Here is a 16573-nt window from a genome sequence, read left to right as displayed (position 1 = left end):
TTTGTTAGAATAATAAATTATTCAGAATTAAAAAAAGAGAGAGAGAGACACTGGAGCTATTGAACAAGAGGAACGACTGCACCCGTTCCATATGGCTGAGGGGGACTGGGAGACAACGGAACAAGCAATTTCCCACCCCTCTGAGTGCGCGTGCACATGCACACCTGCTACAACCCTGAACCTTGGTCACGCTAGGCAGCTGCTGTAGTCACTGACCTACATTCCCAAGAGCCAACACTTACCTCTTTCAATCCTTGCCAGAAAGCCCTTTACTGAGGAACCATAAATCTTCAGGTTACAGATAAGAAATGGGCCTCAGAGTTTAGCTCTCTGAAAGTCTTATCGAGAAGCAGCAAATGCAGGGATCAAATGCATGGTCACCGGCTTCAGGGTCCATGTTCCTCACTGTTCTACTTTCTACACAGTCTTAGCCCACACATGTATTTTGGGAGATAATTCTAATTCCATAAATGACATTATGCATTAATGCTCACCAAAATAAATAACTGTCAAGAGGTTATGCTATAGTAAATACATTAACTTTTAAAAATTAAAGTATTTTTGCTCAAAATCTTTATTAATTTTAAGGGTAGAATGCATACATTGGCTTCACATAATGTGGGCATCACAGAGCCCCAAACAAGCAACAAACGACAACAATAACGACGATAACAACGAGGAGGAGGAGGAGGAGGAGGAAGAGGAGGAGGAGGAGGAGGAGGAGGAGGAAGAGGAAGAAGAGGAAGAGGAAGAGGAAGGAGCAAAGCTTGAAGCTTTCTCCAGTGCTCAGATTACAAGGGCTTCTTTTTCTCTTATCTCGGCCTTCCTTATTTTCTATATTGAATACACTCATATGACCCTCTTAAATTACTAAGCTTCTTGTGGAGTTGGTTTTAAAAATTATTTATCCAGAAGAAAACTGGCCTGTCAGAAAGTTTACATAATAACCTAAGGTTTCTCCCCACACTGTGAGGAAGTGTAGACTGTAAATTTCATTGACTGTCAAAAAAGATGGTTCTCCTGAAGGCAAGGATCAAGCAGAGAACAATTCTAAGAGCAATTAGGGAAGGGCTCAGGGCCCAGCTCAGAAGCACTGGTTCAAAGTTCACAGGCAGGTCACTGGTAGGAGTTTTTCTTTTCTTTCCTCTTTCTTTCATTCACTTTTTTCTCTCTTCTTCCTCTCTCCCTCCCTCCTGCGTAAGAAGACAAGACAGATTTGGCTGCACTAAGAACAGCTACCACCACAACATAATAACAGTAAAACTCAAAAGAAAACACTCATGCACTTCTTGTTTTACACATAATATAACTGAGGGTGACCTTGAACTCCTCTCCACCCTCTCCTTTTCCCAAAGGTGGTTTGAATTCTTTCAAACAGAACAGTGTTGTGAGGTAAGCTCAAAGATTACAAACGCCTGTCACAGAAAGGGAGCTATGCCTTGTGAGGAGCTGCCCGTGTGATACCTTAAACTTGAGGCATCGGGAAGCCAGAAACCTTAGGTGCGCAGCATAGGGCCTTAAGTTAAAACACACATTTTGTTTTCAAAGAATAAACTCTTGGGTCTTTACTGAGTTCTCTCCTTGCTTTACAGCTGCTGTCAGCCGCTTGGTCTTAAGATACTTTTTAAAAGGGAGTTAAAGTTAAACCCATAAGACCTGTGGGCGTTGAAGGAATTCTGGCTGGCTCAGGCAGGCCTTCTTCCCCTCCCCCAACCACACCCCCCCCCCCTTCACTCTGCCTTGCTAAAAATCTTTAGGTACATTCCTAAAGCTGGCCGATAAAATATATTCCTTTATTTGCCCACTTCCTTCTCCCAAAACTGTCCAATGTCCAGCTATCAAAAGCCCGCTTTGGTCTCCTAATTAACACGCCCAATTAAAATTAAACATCTCATCTTAACATGGGGTTTCCCCCTTTACCTTTATAAATTGCCATTTCCTTATGTGCCACAGCCGTCTGAGGCAGTCCTTTGTCCCACAGCAGGACAAATACCCCTCCCCCTCCCTCTTGACTTTTCTCCCCTCTTCCTTGTTCCTTTCCCCCCCTCTCTCCTGCCTTTGTCTCTTATTTGCTGACCTTTGTTGCTCTAGGGCAAATCCATCTCCTTTGTGCTGAGACCTTGGTGTCCTGAGCTGATAGGAATCCTTCATAGGTTCTATAGACACACCCTCCACCCCCTCAAACTCACAGTCATTGCCAGTCCCTAGAACTTGACAGCAAGATCCCATTGATAAGACATCACACACTTGAAACACAGAACACGGAGAAATCAAGCCAGTCCTGAGTGGGAGGCTTCATCTCTATTGGCTAGCTCTCACCGTGCTAGGAGGCTCACACATTCTACCCTTGGAGTTACATGCCTAGCCCAGATATTCATCCTCCCTTTTCTTTCCTTCTGTATGGAAACTTTATAACTTTATTCCTTGTCTTACTCTTTGCTCTACTAATGTCAGCATTATAATTTCACAGCAAATAAATTCATTAGTTAGAAGTAAAACTCAAGGAGAGGCAAACAGGATTAAAAAAATAATGTTCCATTTCAATTAGAAACCTCCATGTGGATTCATGAGAAAGGGAACCCAACACATCTCCTCGCTCTGTACACGTAGGGTCCAGAAGCAACAGAACAGAGTGTAAAGGCATGAACAGCAACACTCCAAATCTCAGTCATTAAGTGGGACTGGTCCTTGCTGGGCAACTTCAGGTCGGAGGCAGAAAATTATAAGGGAAGGCGGTCTGGTTGTTGGAGAGAAAATGGCACTGACAGCTCTGACTGGGGAGATCGGGTAGAACTGTGATAGCTAACAGGAAGAATTAAGTAGTTAAGGTGACTTTCCTGAAGTAACTGTAACTCATTTATATTTGATGAGGGAGTGCTGCCCTTCACAAAAGGCCAGCTAACTGAGGTAGTCAGAATAATATGGTCTGATGGGAGCTTAAGGAAATTTTTCTTCAAAAAGCTCAGAGGAAAAGAAAACCCACTGAAACAAGCTTTTTAGGTGATAATGATGGCCAATTAGCTTGTCGAATTTTGGGCTGCCAGAGTCTTTCTTTATGAGAGACAAGTTTATTCTAAATGTGAAATAAAGAAACGCCTAAATAAAATGCACACGATAAAATGGGCGGTCCAGCTATTTTTAAATAAAAATCCTAACATTTTAATTACTAGACTGAGTTACATTAGTTACAGAATGGTTTTTATATGAAAAGTATTATATATAACTCAAGCTTTACAAATAAACTTATTCATCAAATACTACCTATTCATTAAGTATGTAGAACATTTACTAAGTTTGAACAAAGCAGGCTGGTGGCCCAGGTGGCTTGATGGTTTAGAGAACATTGCGACTGCTGTAGAGGACCTGAGTTCAGTTCTCAGCACCCACAAGGTGGCTCACAACTGCTTGTAACTCTAGCTATGGGAGACTGGACGCCCTCTTCTGGCCTCAGTGGCATCCACATTCATGTGCACATACCCAAACATAGACACTAACACATAATTAAATTAAAACTTAAACAAACAAAAAAGAACAAGTCAGGATATGGTATTTAAAAGGTGGGGGAAGTCTCACGGGGCTCTCTGCAGAATACAGTCTCTGGTTTGAGTGTTTGGTGATTACTGTCAGTATTAATAGCAGTAATTTTCAAAGTTGCTCATTACCTTTTAAAGAGCTCATTTTTTATTAAAGCACAGCGAGTGCTTATCCTTGGGAAATTAAGTAGGGGTACTTCTGAGAACTGATTTGGAGAAGTGCTAAGGTTAAGATTCGGGGTTTATTTTTAAAAGAATAACTGTGCAGATAAAAACCATACTGTTGGGGGCTGGGGATTTAGCTCAGTGGTAGAGCGCTTACCTAGGAAGCGCAAGGCCCTGGGTTCGGTCCCCAGCTCCGAAAAAAAAGAACCAAAAAAAAAAAAAAAACCATACTGTTTTCAAAATATATTCAGGGGCTGAAGCTAGCAGATTTTCACCAATAGCAAAGTATTGCTGTGACCATTGCAGCAAGTTTATTTAAAACAGTGATGGGGACAGATGGCAGAAGGGGACTAACCTTGGCTCTATAGTGGTTGTCACAAATCCTTGTTCCACCACGACCTTCCATTGCTTAGCTCTGTCACCCCAGTCAGTTGACTGTAGTACATGGGGACAATAGTGTGTCCAACTCTGCAGAGCCATCAGAGGGGTCCATGAGATGATCTCATCTAAAAGTCACCGACTAACTGGGTGCACACATTTAGAATTCTAAGGAAGCATCTTGAATATAAAGTCTGTCTTCCCTGCTTTAAACCTATAATGTCACAAAACCACTGCTCTTAAACCAATATTAAACCTAAGTCTGGAGAATAGATGTATATGGCATCCCTTTCAGTTAAACAAATCCCTGCTCGCATCACTGATGGTCCACACCTTGGGATGCTGTGCGACAGCTCCACTCTAGGAACCGTGATGGCTCCTGGAGGGCGATAGCTGTGCTCAGGAAACCAAAGTCAGCACTGAGCATCTTACAATGCCCCTAAGAGCTGATATTACTGCTTTTTAATCTAACGTGGGTTTCTATTTTGTATGCTTTTATCTTCCTATTAATTCACCTTCATTGTATTATGTAAAGATATCAGCTAGTGACTAAAGGGAAATAAAAAATGAAACACATGCAGACACACACACACACACACAGAAACACACATACACACACAGAGACACACACATACACACAGAAACACACACACATACACACACACAGACACACACAGAAACATACACATACACACAGAAAGACACACACACACACACACACACACACACACACACACACACACACACACACACACACACAGAGCAAACATGGTGCTTTCACTGCCATGGGTGAAACCACTGTAGAATAAGTCATGAGAACAAAGTTTCTGACTCCTTTTATAAGTCATACTAAAATGCAAGTACATCTCTCTTTAGATCAGTCCCTCTGAACAGAAGGATTTGAAGTGTGGGAGAGGCTAAATAAAACTGAATTGCATAGTACTTAAGTAACTGTAATTACTTTAAGTCTTTGCCTCTGTATTATAGTACATATCACAGCAACTTAACATTTAACTCAGAGCGGATCTTAAAAACGGGTCAAATCTACTACTTTAAAAAAATGTTTTAAAGAAAGTTTAAAACTATCTTCCATAGCTGACATTGAAACCCTAACGTTCGCAGTAAATCATAGAGCATTTTCTAACTTCAGGGGGTTTAGCTCAGTGACAACGCACATGCTTAGCTTGCTGGAGACTCTGGGTTACATCCCTGGTACAAAAGAAAAAACCTCAAGTCTTATGATTAAAGAATCATAGACCATAGTTGTCTACTGATGGTTAATCCATTAGTCTTAAGGAAAAAAAAACCAGGGGTTGGGGATTTAGCTCAGTGGTAGAGCACTTGCCTAGCAAGTGGGTTCAGTCCCCAGCTCTGAAAAAAAGAAAAAAGAAGAAAAAGAAAAAAGAAAAAAACAAACAAACTCTAATTTTATTTCTCACCAGAGGACTGATTTATGTATCTCAGTACTAATGTGGTTAACAGCTCTGTTCTATTTGAAATCTTTATCCTCACACTGGCTATTTATTCTACTCACATTAACTTTTCTTGAACTAGAGAATAATGTAACAAAAGAAAAGATTTCCCAATTTCCTGCTACATTGCTAGCACCTAACAGACACCATGTTGATGAAAATAAATAAAATACAAAACAACTGAAATGACCAGGCATTCACTGGTAGTAGGGGCCAGTTGAAGAGAGCCAAGACTCATAGATCACAACACAGTATATACAGCACACTAGGGTTCAGGTAAGAAAATGGGAACTGCTTGTTGTGTGCGTGCATACATGCATGCGTGCGTGCGTGCGTGCGTGCGTGTGTGTGTGTGTGCGCGGGCACCCATGGGTGCATGTGTGTGTACATGCATGTACAAATATTGTTGGATAATAGAAGAGTGAATGAATAAATGGTTGCACTGGGCAACTGTCAACATTGAAAAGAATACATATGCTTGTGTCTAAGACTTTTTAATATTTATTCTAAAATTAACTGAAAAGAAATTATATTTATTTGCTATTCAGACAACATAGTCAATTTCTCTATACTCAACATAATGTGACTAGTACTGGTCAAACTACAGAAATCTCTAAGTGGTTGAGTTTCCCAGCTGTTTTCTGTTTTTTCTTTCTAGTGCACATGGATGGGATAAACTAACTCTCTCTCTCTCTCTCTCTCTCTCTCTCTCTCTCTCTCTCTCTCTCTCCCTCCCTCCCTCTCCCTCCCTCCCTCCCTCCTTCCTCAGTACCCTTTGCTAGATGCTGTTTCCATGGCAAAGCATGCAAAACAATGAGAGAATTTTAGGTGTCCTACTAACTTTTTTTTCACAAATAATAACAATTTCTAAAATCCTCCGAAGAATGTTTTGCTTTTCAGAGAACTTTATTCCACTAGACCTCATTCCTGCTCATCTTTATTCCATTGGAATAGTTTGGAACAAAACCACCCATTCAACTCTCAAGGTAAAAAACGATTTTTTTTTAAGCCAACTTGGGGGAGCTGAGTGAGGCCTGTTATTCTGAGTTGAGTATCACCAAGAAGTGGGACGGCTTCTGCCTTACAGGAAGGAACAGCATAAGATTTAAGGCAAGTGGGATTTTGGTACTATCATTTGAATTCTTAAAGCAATTCTGCTCACCTAATGAACAGCGTAAGATACTGGAATTTAATCTGTCTTGCCTGTCTCCAGACACCAAGAGGAAATTTAATGAGGGGATACGGTTACGAAAATTAAAGTTATTAAGAAATCCAATCAGAGAAGTCTTTGGAGTCTGATGATTTATGGCTTTATTTTATAAACACCTGTCAGGATCCTCAGCGTTTTTATCTTCCTTTTGAGAGTCTCTCATAAATGCATCATCTACAAATTAAGTTTACTAAGGCGCCCTTTAATAACTTGCAGAAGGCTTGGAGAGTATCTTGGCACCTCCAAATTTCCACAGAAGTTGGTGATACTCAGCTTCATATTTCTATGTTTCTTAAAGTATGTTTCAGGAAAGTCAGAAATGGCAAAACAACCCCTTACGCTCAAAGAAACAAACCACTCCTCCTTTGAGAACCACAGTCACTAAAGCCCGATTTAAGTAAGAGTACTTTGCGTACGTGTGGGGATTAACGGAAATTTATTTTAAGCTGTGTGTGATGCTGTCTATAAGGGTAAGACTTGGGGAGGCTGAGGTGGTAGAATGTCACACATCCAGTCCATCCTGACTTACACAGCAAGGCCCTTCCTCGAGCAAATTAAAAATATACAAACTTAAATACTCTTCTCATGTCAGCTCTACCTCTCATATATATTAAAATGGACAAGGCATTAACAGGGCAAATTTATAACTTTTACTGTGTGAAGTGCATGTTACATTTTGTGACAAAGGATAGTAAGATGTTACATTACTTTCACAGCTGTCACCGAATACCTAACAGAAGCCACTTAAGCCAGGGAACACAAAGGCGTTCCACGGAAGCGGAGAGCTCAGGCAAGACCCAGAGCAGACACCACCTTCGAGACACACTCATGCTGACCCCGCTCTGTTAACTTGGCCCTAGTCCTAAAGGTCCCACAACTTCCCAAAGCAGTAGCACAGCTAAAGACCCAGTGTTCAAGCAGAGGACCCTGTGGTGGACTTTTCATAGTCAAATCCTAACCAAGGTATAATTTCTGCGTTGAGAACTATTTCTCACTGTAGTAACTGGTTACTACAGCAAGCTGTCTTCACTGACACACTTGTAACAGCAAGCTGTCTTCACTGACACACTTGTCCTGACTAAAGACTCACATATGTAAAAAGGGTGATGATTCTAAGATTTGCCTATGACTGTGGCACTCACACAACTCATCCATGAGCGTGTCACCTTGCACCTACACAATCTGTATGGACTGTTTTTCCATAGTGGTTCAGTTCAGTTAACTGGGCTCACTAGACACGTCTTTCTTTTAGCATTCTTGGAGTAAGTAGTTCACAGCGATAAAACAGTAGTCAAACATGAGAATCAGATTTTCCATGGATTTCCTAAACTGTATGCAAATGCATAATAAAAACAGTATACAAGACCAGGAGGCATAGTAACCTCAATTCAGAAACCCCCACACCAAACCCCTGGGAAACACACCTATCACAGGCTTGCCACATAGAGGACCCAAATACCAAGAGCTTGCCAGTGAACCATGCCAGTCAGCTCTTACAGCTCTCTCACAAAATCCTATGGAGGACTACATGTTTTATGCACAAAAATAGGGAAGCTTGGCAGATCAAACAAACTGTCTAGGTCAACGTAATTCACAATGGGGAAGTCAGGATTTGGACGCAGACATCTTTGATTTAAAAAGCCTTCCTAAAATCTCCACAAGTAAGAATAACAGATTTAGACTTGGTCTGGAGACATGGCACAGCGGTTAAGAGCACTGACTGCTCTTCCAGAGGTCCTGAGTTCAATTCCCAGCAACCACATGGTAGCTCACAACCATCTGTAATGGGATCCAATGCCCTCTTCTGCTGTGTCTGTGGATGGCTTATATAAAATACTTATATACAAATAACTAACTAACTAAATAAATAAATTTTTTAAAAATTGTAAAAAGAAGAATAACATACTTAAGGGTTTTAAGTATTTGTGTTTTGCATGGAACATTCATTTCTCCTTTGAAATGCTTGAAGATCTCTAAGATTTTAAGTTTAGCCTTGAGCTTTCTTAGGAAGACACTGTCTCTCAAGCCAATTGGTAGTTGGAATGATATGAAGAGGAGTGGACACATTGTATAGCTAGATAGCATTATAGTTTGCTTTGAAAGCCCTTTCTAAGAGCTACATGCTTGGGAAAATGGTGCTGATGTCATCCAGTTCAGTCCTAGCTACTAGAACAGTTTCAAAACAATAATGGCTTTTATATGAATCTTGAAAAGATTCCATGAACTACATGAGGCTCTGTATCCTGAACACAGGTCTCTGGGTCAGCAGTAGACAGTTCTGAATCAGTCCAGATGCTCCTAGGATTTGAAAGGGTGAAAAGAAATAAGCAGAGGCAGGAGATTCATTCAAAACCTTCCAAGTGGTTGGATTCGCCCCCTTCAACTTCCTTTGTCTGTGCATGCATTTTCTAGTATTACTTTGTCTGTGCACGCATTTTCTGGTATTACTGGCCCTGGAATTAGAAGCAATCAAGGCCACAGCACCTGCTCCTCAGCTTGGATTCCAGTAGTGAAAAGGAGTCAGATTATGATAGGGTTACAGAAAGGAACGGGTCCACACGCCCAAACCACAACTTGGCTACACAAACTGGCTCGAGGCCATCACCAAGGCAGTGGGTGTATTCCTGAAATACAAGCACAGGGTGTGTGCCAGGATGGGTTGATACCGGCTCTGCTATGTGAGAGGGATTGAATAACATTGTAGAAAATACTGCCCGACTACTGGACGTAGAAAGAGTCTCATTTTAAAAAGAAAGCCACAAAGCTGTTAAGTCTGGGAGCAAAACGAAGACATGGGTGACAGGTTTTCGATTAAAGCGCTCTATAAACTCTCTGTGCCAAACACCCAGTAATCTGACTCCCAGGCTTGGGAGTCTAGATTTAGACTTGTGGGTGGAACATCTCTGTTGGTGTCCACTGTGTGTAGGCTCCAAGGTCCCTAGGGCTAAGCCGAGTCTTTCAATTCTTTTCCTGTACAAAAAAAGACTTCTTAAAACTTAGTGTTCTCTTAGGACTCTTAGTCCCCACAGGCTTGATTTGATCACAGTGAGAGCTTGACCTTTCTTCTTGAACACACTTTGTGTCTCAAGGGGCAGGCAAGTTAAGAGATAAGAGACTGGAAGTCACTGTGACCTTAACAAAGTGATTTCCACTAAACCACAAGTTAATGACTTCTCAAAACAAAGCCGAGGCTATCTGAATCCAAGGGTTGAAATACTTTTCACACTACAGGTTCCTAAGAGTTACAAGTGTTTTAGAGCAGACCTGTAATCCTAATATTTGGGGCAGAAGCAGGAGGACCAAAAAGCCAGCCTTAGCTATACAGAAAATTTGAGGCTAACCTGGGCTATATGACATCCTATCTCAAAACAAAGCAAAACAAAACAAAACAAAAAAACCATCTCCAGAGACATACAGACCCTTGTTTTCCAAAGTAGAAATTCTCTGGGGTTTACGAAATTTGCTTGGAGCAGCAAAAAGTCCCTGCACTAACTTTATAAGCGGGACATACATTAGATTGCAGGACATTTTCAGACATGAATAGCAGGAGAGTCCATTTAAATTTATCTAAAAGCCTTCAGTCTAAAATCAAATGTGCTAGAAAAATTATGAAGAATCCTTTCAAAGCAATAATGGGAAGAAGTAGTCATATAATTTCCCCTGGGATTAAAAAAAAAAAGACCTTTAAAGCTAAAGTTAGCACAAGCATTCTGGGCTGCAAATGAGTACATACCCTAGGCTGTACGGTTGTCAGGTTTTCAATATTTACCTGCAGTAGTATTGTGTAATTTAGTCTCTGATTTCATAAGACTGAAATTTTATAGCATTTTTAGTTCACGTTCAGAATTACTCAGGAATAATTACCATATAGTCATCAAATTACAGTTTTCAGGATTTGTGCAAATATTATCCCTTCAGAGCAAAGTTCAATACAAAATAAAGATATCTCTCCAGGACTCCTAAAGACAGCATGTCATCATTGGAACAATTCACCATAGCCCAAAGGCCTTAAGGGTCATTATCTTGTTGCCTGAGTTCTTCCACAAACATTAATATAGAAATAATTCCTGTTTTTTTGCAAACTTCCAGTCTCTGTCTTGACTAGCAATTATTTACTCCCAAAAACCGTCAGAACAAAGTACCTTTTAAGAACCTCGGGCTCAAAGGGAGCTGGCCTTCACCACCCAACCCTGACAGCCCACAAAGCTGAGTGAACATGGGGTTGGGGATTTAGCTCAGTGGTAGAGCGCTTGCCTAGGAAGTGCAAGGCCCTGGGTTCGGTCCCCAGCTCTGAAAAAAAAGAACCAAAAAAAAAAAAAAAAAAAGCTGAGTGAACATCAGGTTCATCAACTGCACAATGAAAGCATTGTCCTGTGTAAGAAGAGGAAATGCTAGACAGGAGAATATAAAAAGAGGAATATTTATTTTTCTTGTTTAAATTAAGGATATTGAATGCTAAGGAAACAAAGCCTTCCAAATTGGGAGTTACCAGGATACTACTGATAAAATACAAACATGTCAATTTCCCTCAGGTACTTAGTAAACTCGAATTCAGTGAACGTGTTCCCCTGTGCATTGCCTGTTCTGTCATAGCCCCTGACCATCCTCCTAGACTGAACACATGCAATTGAGAAAGTCATTGCAAGTATTAGTATTTGCCATAAAAGAAGTTAAAAATGTCATCTCCAAGAATCCTATTATTGAAGAGTTGATTATTCTCTAGTTAATGCCCCATGGTTCACATGAAAACACCAAAGACATAGTGGGATTGCAAAGGCTCCACTGTATTGATAAACCCTGTAGATAAATGTGTGAAAAATACAATGTTCTCACAGCAGATTAGCTCATCGTCCCACGTAACTACATTCTATCAGAAGTTACAGCAGCAGAAGGCAAAGAAGACAACAAAGTAAGTCAGTGGTGGGCCAGCTACCCAGCCAGACTCTACATCTCTTCATAGTTCAGTGTTAATTTTCCATTTTCAAGGAAGTTATTCTAGAGCAGTGGGTCTCAGCTTTCCTGATGCTGTGACCCGTTAATACAGTTCCTCACATCGTGGTGACCCCTGGCCATAAAATTGTTTGTTGCTAGTTCATAACCATAATTTTGCTACTGTTATGGTTTGTAAATTTGTAAATTAAGTATCTGTGCTTTCCAATGGTCTTAGACGACCCCCGTCATTTGACCCCCAAAGAGGTCAGGACCCACAGCTTGACAACCACTGGTCTAGATGGTCCAAGCCAGAATTTCTTGTAGTAGGCTGGTCCGATGCTGCTTGTATTGTAAGGTTAATATTGTTTTTTGTCAAGACCTGGTAGCCCCAGAGAGGAAAGAGAGTCTGCACATTGACCCTAGTGTTGCTATGGGACCTTATCCCCAAGTTATTTTTGACTGGTAGATAAAGACGCCAACAGCCAACAGCTGGGCAGATGAGACATAGGTGGGTTTTAGGGTTCCTGGGCATGGGGCGCTGGTTGGAGAAGAATGACAAGGGGGAGAAAAAGGTGAGGAAGAAGAAAACAAGTTGCCATGGGTTAGAAGTCAAGAAAGCATGGCCAATTAGAGTTAAGAGCAGTCCAGATGAAACACAGTCATAACTCAGGTTTATCGACAGGAAATAGATTTTAGTAGCATAGAGGGTAGATATCTGCCCAGCTCTAGTGCTGATCAAGGTTTATTGTAAATATAAAGGTTATGTGTGTCTTTTATCCGGGAACTAAATGGTCAAAGGTGGGGTAGAAACCCTGGACTGGATTAAATATTTCTACAACTTCTTTTAAATAGAAACTACACAGCCGTCCCAATCACTGCTTTTCTTGACACTTATGCAGACTTAAATAGCATTTCACAAACCTAGGTATGGAGAATCATGAAAATATTCCATTAGTAAATTCATTTGACCTAAACTGGATAATCAAACTTTAATCCTGTCATACAAAATTAGAAATAAATGGGTATTCTTGTTAGTGTAGGCAAGAGCATGCTTACCTGTCATAAGACTAGTGTTAAAAAAGCAAACCTTGGGGTTGGGGATTTAGCTCAGTGGTAGAGCGCTTGCCTAGGAAGCGCAAGGCCCTGGGTTCAGTTCCCAGCTCCAAAAAAAAAAAAAAAAAAAAAAAGAACCAAAAGAAAAAAAAAGCAAACCTTTCCGTCTATAGTTCCAATTCGTCTGGATAGTCCTTGAAGGACCTTTGGATGACCTTTCTGAGGTTTACAGTCTTACAGTGAGCAGGCATGCTGCCGTTCTCAGTTCCATGGGAAAGAACAGCTATTCTGACTCCTCCTGAAAAAAATTCCCTTCAAATCCAAGAGTGGGAAGCCATGCTGTCTGCTGGACTCCAGAAGTCTTGCTATTACTTTAAGCATGAAATGTTAACCTGATAGGTTCAGAGCTGATGCCTTGAAAAACATGCTAGGCTGAAAACTTGTGTTAGCTTATAACGTCCAGAGAGCAGTTAAAATGATGTCAACTGCCCTTAATTGCTATTTAGTTTTAGGTTTCTAAAACAATTTATTGGATTTTCATTCAGAGTTAGCTATCATAATATATATATTATGATATATATATACATACATATATATCATATATAATTACATCATTTCCCCTTCCCTTTCCACCCTGTAAACCTTCTCATGTATAACTCCTTGCTCTCTTTCAAATTCATAGCTTCTTTCTATAATTGTTCACACACACACACACACACACACACCCTACATAAATACAGCTCGCATAGTCTGTATAATGTTAGTTGTAGGACTATGTTTCCAGGGCTGACCATTAGGTGTTGGACAGTGAACTGGTGTGTTCTTCTCAGGGGAGACTATTTCTCCTCCCAGTAGTCCTTCGCTGCTTGTAGCTCTTGTCTAGGACGCTGAGGCCTGGCGAGCTTCCCTCCTTCCATCTTCTTCTGCTTTAGCCTGTGTATCAGTGTTGGCCTTGTTCATGCTATTTAATTCCTACGTTGCCACAACATTTCTCCTTCCTCCCTCCCTCCCTCTCTTCCTTCCTTCCTGCCTCTTTTTCTTCTTTAAGCTAGAGGACTTCTTTTCTCTTTTTCTTTTTTTTTTTGGTTTTTCAAGACAGGGTTTCTTTGTGTAGCCTTGGCTGGCCCTGTACTCAGAGGTCTGCCTGCCTCTGCCTCCTGAGTGCTGGAGTTAAAGGAGTGTGCCACCACCACCTGGTGACACAGTATTTTGTGCCACCACTACCCGGTGACACAGTATTTTGTGCCACCACCACCTGGTGACACAGTATTTTGTGCCCCCACCATCTGGTGACACAGTATTTTGTGCCCCCACCATCTGGTGATATAGTATTTTCTTAAGCAGTTTCCCAAATGCCCTAGTCTGTCAGGCAGGTGGGACAAGGGGCCAAATCAAGACAATGGAGGTACCCAGAAATATCCACCCAGCCATAATCACCACAGTGAGACTTCCACAAAGAAGCCATGCACTGCTTTTGTGTTAGGCTGCAAGGGTTAGCACACTTAATTTTCTTAGACTCTAAGGATTAACCTGAAAAACAGTTTGTTCCTAACCCTAGTGGTAGAAACAACCGCACAAATTCTTAGCCTGGCTTTCTTATTCTATGTTAGAAATAGCTATGGTAAAGTGAAAATCCCAGCAGGCTTGTGGATGGGAGGCCAGCATCTGAACCATTACTCTCTGGAACGGTATGAAAGCTAGAGGGGTTCGGTCATATCAGAGATGAAGAAACTGAAAGATCGACATAGTCTTTAATGGAGATGCTTGTCTGAATGACCAGTGCACTTTTCTCAAAACGCCCATGCGCTTGCTCCTACAGAGACTTTTACATAAGTGAATTCGGGAGAGGTGGAGGTTCAAAGTAGGCCACAGTAAGAGCTGCTGCATTCCGGAAGTAAGGTGACCTCACCTGCCGCTAGGCAACTGGATGTGCTGTCACCTTCACTGCTCATCAGACTTCAAACAGGAAAGGATGTAAAATCACACTCAAGACTCGCTATGTGTGATGTACAATTGAACACAGTGGGGGCAGTAAAATGCTAACAGTGTTTTACTTAGCTTTTTAAAAGCTCAATGTGGATGCTAGTAAAATTGAAATTAGCTTATGACCAGAACTTATTTTGTTTGTCTATTAGACAGTACATTTAACATTTCTGTTGAATCAAAAAGTATGAAAACTAATACAGTCCATATATATGTGAAAATAAATAAATAATAAGTAATAAATAAACGAATAAAATTTCCATTCTGCTTGGCTGCCACTGGATACAGTACAGATGGTGAGCATTTTTCATGGAGCTCTAAGTATGTTTATGAAACAGCTAACGAAGGTGAGCTGCTGAGCACTGAAATTCTACCTCAAACCCTGGCTCCGCGCCCACAGAGGATCCAAAGCATGGGTTTCCTGGCGTGGTTCCTGCTGGAAAACAAGTGCTCATTCTTCTGGCTTGAACCTATCCTAAATGAGCTTCAGTGTTTCTACATAAGCCTAATTAAATAAGTATGCTTTCAAATGCTAGGTCCCTATCTCCAGTCTGAGCCAGAGGCAATGGAGGCCAGAAACCTTCAGTGCTGATAAGAGAAAGCCAAGGACGGAATGGCAAAGGGGACAGGACGCAGGGTGTGACAAATGGCCCAGGCAGGTTACACATGGCTGGAGGCAGTGACGGAGGCCGGGTCAGATTGCCTGAGATACTGGGATCCACTTGGGTGACTTGGAGGCACCGGCAGGTATTGGCAGGTGCCTCGTCACGGAAGCATGATGGTGATACTGAGTGAAATCTAGCTTCTGGCTCCAAGTAACTGCACACATGGTCAGAGAGAAAGCGTGTTCACAGAATCAGCATGCACTGCAATGTTCAAATCTGGAAACAGGTGAGAATAAAAGCTGGCTGCAGGAGGGAGTTAGCATAACACAAGGGGTTGTTCCTAGTGGTAAGGTGGAGAAATGCACTGAATAATGACTATGAGGCGGAGCCCAACCGTCCCGGGCAAACTCCTACCGCACCGGTTCTCAACCTGTGGGTCGACACCCCTTTGGGAACTGAAGGACCTTTCATGGGGGTTGCATATCAGACATTCTGCAAATCAGATATTTACATTGAAAATTGATAACAGCAGCAGGATTACAGAAATGAAGTAGCAATGATAGTAATTTTATGGTTGGGGGTCACCACAACATCTACATTAAAGGATCGCAGCTTAGGAAGGTTGAGAAGCTCCATTTCTCCAACGTCAGCAGGGAAATGAACAATCATAACATCAGCTGGGAATATTTTGAGACAGAAGAACAATGACAGGGGAAGGCAGAGACCAGCCTTTCAAAAAGTAAAATAAATTCTGAAAACTACAGTATTAAAATAGCGAGTGACCTGTGGAAGGTTCACTTCCCTTTAAGAACACAAACACATTGAAAGCAAAGGGCTGGAAGAAGATATTCTGTGCATATGGAAACCAAAAGACAGCGAGGGCATTTACACTTGAACCCGATAAGTAAAATTTAAGCAAAAGTCTGAAGAATGAGGCAGTCATTATATGGTGATAAAGCAATCGATGCATAAAGGCTATAATTATAAATGTGTACACCTACGTACATAAAGCAAGCAATAGATTTGTAGGGAGATAAGGTTAAAAAGAAACGAATTTGTAGCAATGACAGCATTATGGTTTAAGCCAGAAATACCACAGCAGGCTCCAAACCTGACCACTTTCCCCTGATTTGTTTTAACTGATGTCATTATTTTAGAGGCACCAAACCCTCAGGAGGTAGGAGCTAGCTGACCCAGGCAAGTCACTGGGAACCCATCTCTGTCATTCAGCCTTGGTTCTGG

General features: G+C 41.4%; 2 protein-coding genes across 9 annotated transcripts in view; both read right to left on the bottom strand.

Moving 5' to 3' along the window:
• Positions 1-16573, bottom strand: part of Erich1 (glutamate-rich 1) — a gene marked incomplete at its 5' end in the record, with an annotated part of 52793804 nt that overhangs the window by 44736872 nt on the left and 8040359 nt on the right.
• The window catches only part of Galnt7 (polypeptide N-acetylgalactosaminyltransferase 7), a 124292-nt gene that overhangs the window by 73268 nt on the left and 34451 nt on the right, over positions 1-16573 (bottom strand).

The sequence above is a fragment of the Rattus norvegicus genome, chromosome 16 (genome assembly GCF_021556685.1).
Source record: "Rattus norvegicus strain SHRSP/BbbUtx chromosome 16, alternate assembly SHRSP_T2T, whole genome shotgun sequence".
Taxonomy (NCBI): Eukaryota; Metazoa; Chordata; class Mammalia; order Rodentia; family Muridae; genus Rattus; species Rattus norvegicus.
The sequence above is the reverse complement of the archived record's forward strand: the minus strand, read 5'-3'. Positions and strand labels throughout refer to the sequence as shown.